The sequence below is a fragment of the Haematobia irritans genome, chromosome 4, assembly GCF_050003625.1.
Source record: "Haematobia irritans isolate KBUSLIRL chromosome 4, ASM5000362v1, whole genome shotgun sequence".
NCBI classification, from domain to species: domain Eukaryota; kingdom Metazoa; phylum Arthropoda; class Insecta; order Diptera; family Muscidae; genus Haematobia; species Haematobia irritans.
The window spans coordinates 39,710,297-39,723,747 of NC_134400.1; the positions used below are offsets into that span (position 1 = coordinate 39,710,297).

The following is a 13,451-nucleotide window of genomic DNA, read 5'->3' on the forward strand; positions in this document are numbered from 1 at the left end:
TATGAATGGCTAATGGGAATTGTGTGTGTGGCTGTGTGCATAGAAACATACATTCCTACACTTACATGTTCACATATATGTGTATGTATGTGTGAACTACCCCTCTAAGAAAAGAGAATCCAATGACATTATCTCCCTAAAGTATGCTACACTTGAGCTACATAACTTTCTACTTCCCATATAAATGTAAATATTCCACAATCATAACATTTTTGTTGTCGTTGCCTTTAAGTGGCATCCGCAAGTGAAATTAACATAAAGCAACAAACAAACGAAGAAGGTAATAGCGCAATAAAAGCAAAAATTGCTCAATTCAAAGTCCATGCATAAAATTTTGATAAAATTGTCTACAGAAATAAAATTTTGACAAAATTTTCTATACAATTAAAATTTTGTCAAAATTTTCTAAACAATTAAGATTTTGTCAAAAAAATTTTATAGTAATAAATTTTTTTGGCATAATTTTCTATAGAAATAAAATTTGGCAAATTTTCTAAAAAAATAAAATTTTGACAGAATTTTCTATAGAAATAAAATTTTGACAAAATTTTCTATAGAAATAAAATTTTGACCAAATAGAATTAAAATTTTGAAAAATTTTCGATAAAAATAAAATTTTGACAAAATTTCCTATAGAAATTTGCTATATACATAAAATTTTGACAAAATTTTCTATAGAAATAAACTGTTGACAAAATTTTCTATAGAAATAAAATTGTGATTAAGTTGTCTATAGAAATAAAATTTTGACAAAATTGTTTATAGAAATACAATTTTGTCACACTTTCTATGGAAATAAAATTTTGACACAATTTTCTACCGAAATAAAATTTTGACAAAATTTTCTACCGAAATAAAATTTTGACAAAATAGAATTAAAATTTTGTAAAAATTTTCGACAGAAATAAAATTTTGACAAAATTTCTTATAGAAATTTGCTATATACATAAAATTTTGACAAAATTTTCTATAGAAATAAAATTTTGATTAAGTTTTCTATAGAAATAAACTTTTGACAAAATTTTCTATAGAATTAAAATTTTGACAAAACTTTCTATAGAAAAAAATTTTCACAAAATTTTCTATAGAATTAAAATTTTGACAAAATTTTCTATAGAAAAAAATTTTCACAAAATTTGCTATAGAAATAAAATTTTGACAAAATTTTCTATAGAATTAAAGTTTTGACAAAATTTTCTATAGAATTAAAATTTTGACAAAATTTCCTATAAAAAAAAATTTGACAAAATTTTCTATAGAAATAAAATTTTGGCAAAATTTTCAATAGAAATAAAATTTTGACAAAATTTTCTATAGAAATAAAATGTGGCAAAATTTTCTATAGAAAAAAATTTTGACAAAATTTTCTATAGAAATAAAATTTTGACAAAATTTTCAATAGAAATAAAATGTTGACAAAATTTTCTATAGAAATACAATTTTGACATAATTTTCTATAGAAATAAATTGTTGACAAAATTTTCTATAGAAATAAAATTTTGACAAAATTTTCTACCGAAATAAAATTTTTACAAAATTTTCTATAGAAATAAAATGTTGACAAAATTTTCTATAGAAATAAAATTTTGACAAAACTTTCTATAGAAATAAAATTTTGACAAAATTTTCCATAGAATTAAAATTTTGACAAAATTTTCTATAGAAATAGAATTTTTCTACAGAAATAAAATTTGTCGCACTTTCTATGGAACTAAAATTTTGTCACACTTTCTATGGAAATAAAATTTTGCAAAATTTTCTACCGAAACAAAATTAAAAAAAAAAATTCTACCATTATTGTTGTTTTTGATTTCAGCTTAAAACCATGCATTGACTAACCTACAAGTGTAGCTTAACCAACAGAGGAAAAATATGCTTGTCAAATTTATTTGGGCAAAGCTCTATAGACTGCTGTTTCGGAATTACCGCATTCCTCATCAGCATCCTCGACTTGCAGCAAAACTATCAACCAATTATCAGAATAAATTCGGGCAATTCACTCAACCCAAAGTGAACTACACTTGAACCTTCCGAAAAAATGTTTGATAGTCGGCTACTGCCTAAACAAATTTGCAAGCATATCTCTTTTCCTTTGCCAAACTCAAATCATCCATTTGAATGTAGTTGGCTGGGGGTTTTTTTTTTGAGCGCGCTTCCTCTATCTTCATTCGAAATAAAATTTTTATAGTTTTCTATAGAAATAAAATTTTGACAAAATTTTCTACAGAAATAAAATTTCTATAGAAATTAAAAATTTGGAAAAATTTTCGATAGAAATAAAATTTTGACAAAATTTCCTATATACATAAAATTTTGACAAAATTTTCTATAGAAATAAACTGTTGACAAAATTTTCTATAGAAATAAAATTTTGATTAAGTTGTCTATAGAAATAAAATTTTGACAAAATTTTTTATAGAAATACAATTTTGTCACACTTTCTACGGAAATAAAATTTTGACAAAATTTTCTACCGAAATAAAATTTTGACAAAATTTCCTACCGAAATAAAATTTTGACAAAATTTTCTACCGAAATAAAATTTTGACAAAGTAGAATTAAAATTTTGAAAAATTTTCGACAGAAATAAAATTTTGACAAAATTTCCTATAGAAATTTGCTATATACATAAAATTTTGACAAAATTTTCTATAGAAATAAACTGTTGACAAAATTTTCTATAGAAATAAAATTTTGACAAAATTTTCTATAGAAATAAAATTTTGATTAAGTTTTCTATAGAAATAAAATTTTGACAAAATTTTTTATAGAAATACAATTTTTTCACACTTTCTATGGAAATAAAATTTTGACAAAATTTTCTACCGAAATAAAATTTTGACAAAATTTTCTACCGAAATAAAATTTTGACAAAATTTTCTACCGAAATAAAATTTTGACAAAATAGAATTAAAATTTTGAAAAATTTTCGACAGAAATAAAATTTTGACAAAATTTCGTATAGAAATTTGCTATATACATAAAATTTTGACAAAATTTTCTATAGAAATAAACTGTTGACAAAATTTTCTATAGAAATAAAATTTTGACAAAATTTTCTATAGAAATAAAATTTTGACAAAATTTTCTATAGAAATAAAATTTTGACAAAATTTTCTATAGAAATAAAATTTTGACAAAATTTTCTATAGAAATAAAATTTTGATTAAGTTTTCTATAGAAATAAAATTTTGACAAAATTTTTTATAGAAATACAATTTTGTCACACTTTCTATGGAAATAAAATTTTGACAAAATTTGCTACAGAAATAAAATTTCTATAGAAATTAAAATTTTGAAAAATTTTCGATAGAAATAAAATTTTGATAAAATTTCCTATAGAAATTTGCTATATACATACAATTTTGACAAAATTTTCGATAGAAATAAACTGTTGACAAAATTTTCTATAGAAATAAAATTTTGATTAAGTTGTCTATAGAAATAAAATTTTGACAAAATTTTTTATAGAAATACAATTTTGTCACACTTTCTATGGAAATAAAATTTTGACAAAATTTTCTACCGAAATAAAATGTTGACAAAATTTTCTACCGAAATAAAATTTTGACAAAATAAAATTAAAATTTTGAAAAATTTTCGACAGAAATAAAATTTTGACAAAATTTCCTATAGAAATTTGCTATATACATAAAATTTTGACAAAATTTTCTATAGAAATAAACTGTTGACAAAATTTTCTATAGAAATAAAATTTTGACAAAATTTTCTATAGAAATAAAATTTTGACAAAATTTTCTATAGAAATAAAATTTTGATTAAGTTTTCTATAGAAATAAAATTTTGACAACATTTTTTATAGAAATACAATTTTGTCACACTTTCTATGGAAATAAAATTTTGACAAAATTTTCTACCGAAATAAAATTTTGACAAAATAGAATTAAAATTTTGAAAAATTTTCGATAGAAATAAAATTTTGACAAAATTTCCTATAGAAATTTGCTATATACATAAAATTTTGACAAAATTTTCTATAGAAATAAACTGTTGACAAAATTTTCTATAGAAATAAAATTTTGATTAAGTTTTCTATAGAAATAAAATTTTGACAAAATTTTTTATAGAAATACAATTTTGTCACACTTTCTATGGAAATAAAATTTTGACAAAATTTTCTACCGAAATAAAATTTTGACAAAATTTCCTACCGAAATAAAATTTTAACAAAATTTTCTACAGAATTATAATTTTCTATAGAAGTAAAATTTTGTCAAAATTTTCTATAGAATTAAAATTTTGACAAAATTTTCTATGGAATTAAAATTTTGACAAAGTTTTCTTTAGAAATAAAATTTTGCAAAAATTTGATGCAAAGCTTCAAATTAAGATTTTTTAAATTTGGTAGATTTTTGGTAATACTTTCTTCAAATTTTGGTAGTTTATTTTTGGCCCGAGTGGCAACCGTAATTGTAATCAGAATAAAAAGGTAGACTTTCGACTTTTTCTAAATTTGGAATTTTCGAGTTTTGCAAAATTAATTTTTTCGATTTTCCAAATTTGGAAAAGTCAACTTTGCGTGTTAAGCAAAAGTCCACTTTCATATTTGGAAAAGTCGACTTATCGAGTTTACTGCTTTTTCAGAATTTGGAAATTTCGACCTATCGACATTTTTAAAATTTAGAAAAAGTGGACTTCTTGACTTCAGTGGTAGTGTAAAATAGCCAATAACTTGGTAGACTGATATTTTCTCATGCCACCTTAATGCCACCTTTGAAAATTTGTACATATGTATCTTGTCCAAACATCTTAACCAATTCTTTTCTTTTATATTTACACACAAATTGAATCAAAACAAAATGAAAAGGAAAAGAAAACAGAAAAAGGAAAACCAAAAGATTTGAATAATAAATTTATAAAACATACAAAAAATGTATGAGAAAAATTCCATAAAATTGAGAAGGAATTTAAATCCCAAATGTGATTTTAACACCAAAAAAAACCCCAGATGACACATTTAATGGTTTTACGCTTTACAAAAAAAAAATCGTGGTAGAAAAAGGTCATTAAATTTGTTTTCAGTCGCCATTACAAATTCAATAAACATGACCAAGCATGTACACGCCCAGCACCTGATGAATTGCAACAATTTTACTTGATAGCTTCCATTATGAGGGATGAGAGATTTAAAAATTAACAAGCCAAATAAAAGTTTGCAAAAAAAATAGTTTGGACCAAAAATAATCTACCAAAATTTGAAGAAAATTTTACCATAAATCTACAAAATTACAAAAAAAAATGTTATTTTGATAAAATTTTATATCTATAGAACATTTTGTCAAAACTTTATTTCTACTGAAAATTTTGCCAAAATTTTATTTCTATAGAAAATTTTGTCAAAATTTTATTTCTATAGAAAATTTAAGTACCTCTTAGTAAGATAGGAATACCAAAACATCAAGAATTCAAACAGTAAAAAATCTACAAATTTTGGTAGAATTCTACCAACTGTGACAACCGTGGCTGGATCATCTCCAATGAATTTCACATGGAATAGACATATGACGGAAGAAATTCGTTTTTGAAGTTTAACCAAGAAATTAAAAAAATCATTCATATTAATTTTCAGAAACATTTTTTATTATACTTTTCTTTCATTATTGTCTCCAGGAGTCAGTGTTACCGTTGTGCCACACTTTGTCCCACTTTTTTAAAATGTACCGCCTTTTATTGCGAGTGCCACTTTTTTGGGCCACTTTTCAGAAGTACACAACGGTAACGCTGCCTGGAGTTGAACCTGCCTATGTTAACACCATAACCACGGTGCACAGTTGGTAGAGTTCTACCAAAAATGCTAGATTTTTTACTGTTTGGTAGAATTTTGACTAAGCTTTCTTTAGAAATAAAATTTTAATATAATTTTCTAAAGAAATAAAATTTTTACTATATTTTCTATAAAAATAGAATTTTGAAAAAAATGTTCTATAGAAATAAAATTTTGTCAAAATTTTCTATAGAATTAAACTTTTGACAAAATTTTCTATAGAATTAAAATTTTGACAAAAATTTCTATAGAAATAAAATTCTGACAAAATTTTCTACAGAAATAAAATTTTATTTTTATCGAAAATTTTGTCAACATTTTATTCTTATAGAATTTTTTGTCAAAATTTTATTTCTATACAAAATTTTGTCAAAATTTTATTTTTATAGAAAATTTTGTCAAAATTTTATTTCTATAGAAAATTTTGCCAAAATTTTATTTCTACAGAAAATTTTCTCAAAATTTTATTTTTATGAAAATTTTGTCGAAATTTTATTTCTATAAAAATTTTTGTCAAAGTTTCATTTCTTTAAAAAAAATTTTGTCGAAATTTTATTTCTATAGAAAATTTTTGTCGAAATTTTATTTCTATAGAAAATTTTTGTCGAAATTTTATTTCTATAGAAAATTTTTGCAAAATTTTATTTCCATAGAAAATTTTTGCAAAATTTTATTTCTAAAAAAAAAAAAAACTTTTGCAAAATATTATTTATATATTCTTGCAAATTTTTTGTTCTACAGAAAATTTTCTCGAAATATTATTTCTATACAAAATTTTGTCAAAATTTTATTTCTATACAAAATTTTGTCAAAATTTTATTTCTATACAAAATTTTGTCAAAATTTTATTTCTATAGAAAATTTTATCAAAATTTTATTTCCATAGAAAATTTTGTCACAATTTTATTTCTATAGAAAATTTTTGCAAATTTTATTTCTAAAAAAAAACTTTTGCAAAATATTATTTATATCTAATTATACAAAAATTTTTGCAAATTTTATTTCTAAAAAAAAACTTGCAAAATATTATTTATATAGAAAATTCTTGCAAATTTTTTGTTCTATAGAAAATTTTCTCTAAATATTATTTCTATACAAAATGTTGTCAAAATATTATTTCTATACAAAATTTTGTCAAAATTTTATTTCTATAGAAAATTTTATCAAAATTTTATTTCTATAGAAAATTTTATCAAAATTTTATTTCTATAGAAAATTTTATCAAAATTTTATTTCCATACAAAATTTTGTCACAATTTTATTTCTATAGAAAATTTTTGCAAATTTTATTTCTAAAAAAAAAACTTTTGCAAAATATTATTTATATCTAATTATACAAAAATTTTTGCAAATTTTATTTCTAAAAAAAACTTTTGCAAAATATTATTTATATAGAAAATTCTTGCAAATTTTTTGTTCTATAGAAAATTATCTCTAAATATTTTTTCTATACAAAATTTTGTCAAAATTTTATTTCTATAGAAAATTTTCTCAAAATTTTATTTCTATAGAAAATTTTGTCAAAATTTTATTTCTATAGAAAATTTTTGCAAATTTTATTTCTAAAAAAAAATTTTGCAAAACATTATTTATATAGAAAATTCTTGCAAAATTTTTGTTTTATAGAAAAATTTCTCAAAATATTATTTCTGTTGAAAATTTTGTCAACATTTTATTTCTATAGAAAATTTTGTCAAAATTTTATTTCTTTAAAAATTTTCAACAAAATTTTATATCTATAAAAAATTTCAACAAAATTTTATATCTATAGAAAATTTTGATAAAATTTTTCTAAAGAAATAAAACGTTGATAAAATTTTTCGATAGAAATAAAATTTTGACAAAAATTTCTAGAGAAATAAAATTTTGATAAAATTTTTCTATAGAAATAAAATTTTGACAAAATTTGTATAGAAATAAAATTTATCTATAGAAAATTTTTGCAACATTTATTTAAAAAAAAAAAATTTTGCAAAATATTATTTATATAGAAAATTCTTGCAAAATTTTTGTTTTATAGAAAATTTTCTCATAATATTATTTCTGTTGAAAATTTTGTCAACATTTTATTTCTATAGAAAACTTAATCAAAATTTTATTTCTTTAAAAATTTTCAACAAAATTTTATATCTATAAAAATTTTCAACAAAATTTTATATCTATAGAAAATTTTGATAAAATTTTTCTAAAGAAATAAAATTTTGATAAAATTTTTCTATAACAGGTTGGCTGATAAGTCCCCGGTCTAACAAAGAAAAACACATTTTTTTGTCAAAATTCGTTTTTATTATTCAACATAGTGCGATACAACGATTATAACGACCTTCCAATTTTTTGATACCATTTTGGTAGTACTCCTTCGGTTTTGCCTCAACATAGGCCTCAGTTTCGGCGATCACCTCTTCATTGCAGCCAATTTTTTTCCCTGCGAGCATACTTTTGAGGTCTGAGAACAAGAAAAAGTCGCTGGGGGCCAGATCTGGAGAATACGGTGGGTGGGGAAGCAATTCGAAGCCCAATTCATGAATTTTTGCCATCGTTCTCAATAACTTGTGGCACGGTGCGTTGTCTTGGTGGAACAACACTTTTTTCTTCTTCATATGGGGCCGTTTTGCCGCGATTTCGACCTTCAAACGCTCCAATAACGCCATATAATAGCCACTGTTGATGGTGTTTCCCTTATCAAGATAATCGATAAAAATTATTGCAAGCGCATTCCAAAAAAAGAGGCCATTACTTTGCCAGCGGACTTTTGAGTCTTTCCACGCTTCGGAGACGGTTCACCGGTCGCTGTCCACTCAGCCGACTGCCGATTGGACTCAGGAGTGAAGTGATGGAGCCATGTTTCATCCATTGTCACATATCGATGGAAAAACTCGGGTGTATTACAAGTTAACAGCTGCAAACACCGCTCAGAATCATCAACACGTTGTTGTTTTTGGTCAAATGTGAGCTCGCGCGGCACCCATTTTGCACAGAGCTTCCGCATATCCAAACATTGATGAATGATATGACCAACACGTTCCTTTGATATCTTTAAGGTCTCGGCTATCTCGATCAACTTCATTTTACGGTCATTCAAAATCATTTTGTGGATTTTTTTGATGTTTTCGTCGGTAACCACCTCTTTCGGGCGTCCACTGCGTTCACCGTCCTCCGTGCTTATTTCACCACGCTTGAATTTTGCATACCAATCAATTATTGTTGATTTCCCTGGGGCAGAGTCCGGAAACTCATTATCAAGCCAAGTTTTTGCATCTACCGTATTTTTTCCCTTCAGAAAACAGTATTTTATCAAAACACGAAATTCCTTTTTTTCCATTTTTTTTTTTCACAATACACACAAAAATTTTTTTTTTTTTCTGATTCAATCACCAAATTAATTGATCCAATTAATTTTTTAATTGAAATGTCTTCAATCACGAAAATGATAGTATCAATTAATTGATTCAATTAAAAATTTAATTGATGTTGATTGCAAAACTCAATTAATTTATTAATTAAAAAAGGTAACTATTTTTAATTACTTTCTGAATTGACTTAGAGTTTTTATGTGGATTAACAAATGATTGTTTGAAATACATTTAGTTAAAAATTTAAAAAAAAAATCAGCATTTTTTTAAACTGAATTAGTCTTCCGAATTTGATTAAAAAGTTAATTGTATCAATTAATTTTTTAATTAAAAATTTTAAATTTTTCAATCATTGGCTTAATTAACTTAATGTTTCTATCATGATTAAAAAGTTAATTGTATCAATTAATTTATTAATTGAAAACATTTTCAACTTCAATTAACTTTTTAATTGGAAATATATTGGTGATATTTTTTTCTGTGTAATAAAAGTAGCTTCACAAAAGACGCTCTATCTCACAAACTAATTGACTTACAGACGTCAAATTTTGACACGAATCATTTGAAGGTTGGTACTATATAAAAATAATATGCATTTAATACTAGCGACGCCATCTATGTGTCAGACCGGGGACTTATCAGCCAACCTGTTAGAAATAAAATTTTGACAAAAATTTCTATAGAAATAAATAAATATAGAAAATTTTCTATAGAAATAAAATTTTGAGAAATTGTTCTATAGAAATAAAATTTTGCAAAAATTTTCTATAGAAAAAAAATTTGACAAAATTTTCTATAGCAAAAAAAAATTTTACAAAATTTTCTATAGAAATAGAATTTGACAAAATTTTGTGTAGAAATGAAAATTTTAGAAAATTTTCTATAGAAACAAAATTTTGAAAAAAATTGTTTATAGAAATAAAATTTTGTTGAATTTTTTTAATAGAAATAACATTTTATTGAAATTTTCAATAGAAATAAAAGTTTGTTGAAATTTTGTATAGAAATAAAATTTTGACAATTTTTTTTTTAAATTAAAATTAAAATTTTGACAAAATTTTCTATAGAAATAAAATTTTGACAAAAAATGTTTCTGAGAATTTTTTGTCTTTGATGGTGTAGGTCTAAGCTAATTTTCTATGATATTTATATTTTTTTATTTATTTTATTGTATTTTTTTTTATTTATTTGCTCGTTTTTGTAATTTGAAACTTTGGGCCGATATAGGTTAAACAAGTATATACGGCCGTAAGTTCGGCCAGGCCGAATCTTATGGATTGCGTAGAAACTTCTACGAAAGACTGTCATCCACAATCGAATTACTTGGGTTGTGGTATCTTAAAACTTCTTAACATCGTTTTCTAAATTGTGAGTTAGTCCATACGTGGTCAAATTTTGACACGAATCATTTGAAGGTTGGTACTATATAAAAATAATATGCATTTAATACTAGACAATATAATTTTTTTTCTACAAATAATTTTGCGTGATTGGGGATCGATTTATCTGAGGGCTATATATACACGCAAAGAAAAAAACGTTTGGAAAATGTGTACCGAAAACGTTTTTCTTTTGTTAGAGTTTTTTGAATTTCTTCGAAAAGTATACACTTTTATCACCAAAAAATTCGTTTGTTACAAAATTTTTATTTTTTCAATAAAAAAAATTATTTTTGAACCAACAACACAGTCCATTTCGTTTATATCAAACACTGTTCTTTTCTAAATTTAGGTCTTTAATAAGACACATTTTACAGTTCATAGTAAAAATTTAATATAGTAGAATGTAATGTTGAAAATTTTTTCGGAATCTTCCGATTATATCTGGAATATATGTAAAAAAACAAAACTTTGGTCGAAGCAGGGATCGAACCCACGACCCTTGGCATGCAAGTCAGACGTAGCAACCACTGCTCCATGGTGGCCAACTAAATGTATTTTTCTGTTAAATAAACTTTGTTTAATCGGCTCGTGCGCGCCGCAAGCTATGCTATATAAATATAACTTAGTTATATGGGTAATTGTCTATTGATGACAATAACGGCTACATGGCTCAGTGGATAGTGTGTTGGCTTACAAATTGCATGGTCCGCGGTTCGATTCTCCGTCCAGGCGAAAGGTAAAAAAAATTTAAAAATTTATAAAATCGTATAATTTCTTCTACATTGTTTGTGTTACAGAAAAAGGAGCTAAGAACTAAAAAACTTCGTGGAAGTGAGAAAGATGTGAGGGAAAATGCAATTAGCCAGAAAAAAATTTTTTGAGTTAGTCTTTATGAAATTGTTTTTACATCCTGGAAAAGAATAAACGTTTATCACAAAAAAAAATATACTTTTCTTCCAAATACACTTCCTGTCAACGAAAAGCAAATGAGAAACGAACTTTGTTTGTCTAAAATTTCGTTTGGGAGGAAAGAATTATTTTTTTGCGTGTAACTATAGACCGATATGGACCTAGTTAGGCATGGTTGTTAACGGCCATATACTAGCACAATGTACCAAATTTCAACTGACTCGGATGAAATTTGCTCCTCGAAGAGGCTCCCAAACCAAATCTCGGGATCGGTTTATATGGGGGCTATATATGATTATGGACTGATATGGACCACTTTTGGCATGGTGGTTAAATATCATATATTAACACCAGGTACCAAATTTCAACCATATCGGATGAATTTTGCTTCTCCAAAAGGCACCAGGGGGGTTACTCTGTATTGCGATGCGTAAGAAAAATTGTCGCGAATCGAGTAATTGGTACTCAGTAATTCGTTTTCGTATCTACCTTGCGCATCTAGTTTTCGCAAATCTGGCATCACCGCACTCTATAATGCGAAAGCGTATGTCAAACTCGTTCGTTGATCGCAAAAATCGTGCGCAAACAAAATAGCAATCGCAAAGTAACAAATATGTAAGTAAGCACAATTAAATTTTTATATTTGTATCTAAATTGTTTATTGTTTTAGGGAAAAACCAAAAAAGTTACAGACACAGCAACGTCAGTTCCAAACTTTGGTAGACTTTATGGTCTCTTCCGCAGTTACCTCAAATTGTTTGTGCTTGGGACAAAGTATTCGTTCAATCACCTCGCAAACTTCTTTTAAGCAGCGCGACATAGATTGCTCTGATAGTCCTAAAAGATGGTCTTGGCCGATTTGGTGTAGATAACCACCTTGTCCAAGCAATTTCAAAGCAGCGGCCACTTTTATTGGAGTTGGAATGGCTGTGGATTTATTTGGAACGACGAGGTCGTCTTTAATAGCGTTTAATACATACATAAACGCATCTTTATTAAGACGAAATCTATAAAAATGAAATATTCGAAAACGTTTGTCACATAATTTGAGTTTCCATTTTCTTACCCGTGGTCACTTAGGGAGAGTATATTTGACCGATCTCGCAAAATTCTTCTTGTAATTCGTTCATGTTAATTTTCTTCAAACCATAACGCTATCGAATCCATAATTATTACTTTTTTGTTATAAACGATTAGCAAGTTTTAAAAGAACACGCACCGAACGGAAGATTGTTTAAAATGTTTTTATTTACAATTTTTTGACATTTCTTTTTATCATTTTCGTTATTGTTTACATTGTGCAGCCAGCGTTGTCATATTTTCGCTTTATTTTGCTAAAGCGTTACCATATTTTCAGTTTACTTTGCGAAAGCGTTTGCGCAAGTGATACAGAGTACCGAATTGTACTCTTAACGCATTTAACTATCGCATCGCATTTGCTTTCGTATCGCAATACAGAGTAACCCCCCAGAGGTCAAATCTGGGGATCGGTTAGGTTAGGTTAGGTTAGGTGGCAGCCCGATGTATTAGGCTCACTTAGACTATTCAGTCCATTGTGATACCACATTGGTGAACTTCTCTCTTATCACTGAGTGCTGCCCGATTCCATTTTAAGCTCAATGACAAGGGACCTCCTTTTTATAGCCGAGTCCGAACGGCGTTCCACATTGCAGTGAAACCACTTAGAGAAGCTTTGAAACCCTCAGAAATGTCACCAGCATTACTGAGGTGGGATAATCCACCGCTGAAAAACTTTTTGGTGTTCGGTCGAAGCAGGAATCGAACCCACGACCTTGTGTATGCAAGGCGGGCATGCTAACCATTGCACCACGGTGGGGATCGGTTTATATGGGGGCTATATATAATTATGGACTGATATGAACCAATTTCTGCATGGTTCTTGGATACGATATACTAACATCACGTACCAAAATTCAACCGAATGGGAAGAATTTTGCTCTTCCAAGGTACTCCGGAGGTCAAATCTGGGGATCGGTTTATATGGGGCCTATATATAATTAT

General features: G+C 25.9%; 1 protein-coding gene and 1 long non-coding RNA gene across 2 annotated transcripts in view; one reads left to right on the forward strand and one right to left on the reverse strand.

The window, feature by feature from the left end:
• MYPT-75D (Myosin phosphatase targeting subunit 75D) overlaps nt 1-13,451 on the forward strand; it is a gene marked incomplete in the record, with an annotated part of 265,876 nt that overhangs the window by 241,673 nt on the left and 10,752 nt on the right.
• On the reverse strand, nt 12,064-12,896 carry LOC142236328 (uncharacterized). The gene is made up of 2 exons (XR_012721986.1): nt 12,496-12,896; nt 12,064-12,436 (listed from the first exon to the last, which is right to left on the reverse strand). It is a non-coding gene; the product is annotated as an uncharacterized LOC142236328 (long non-coding RNA).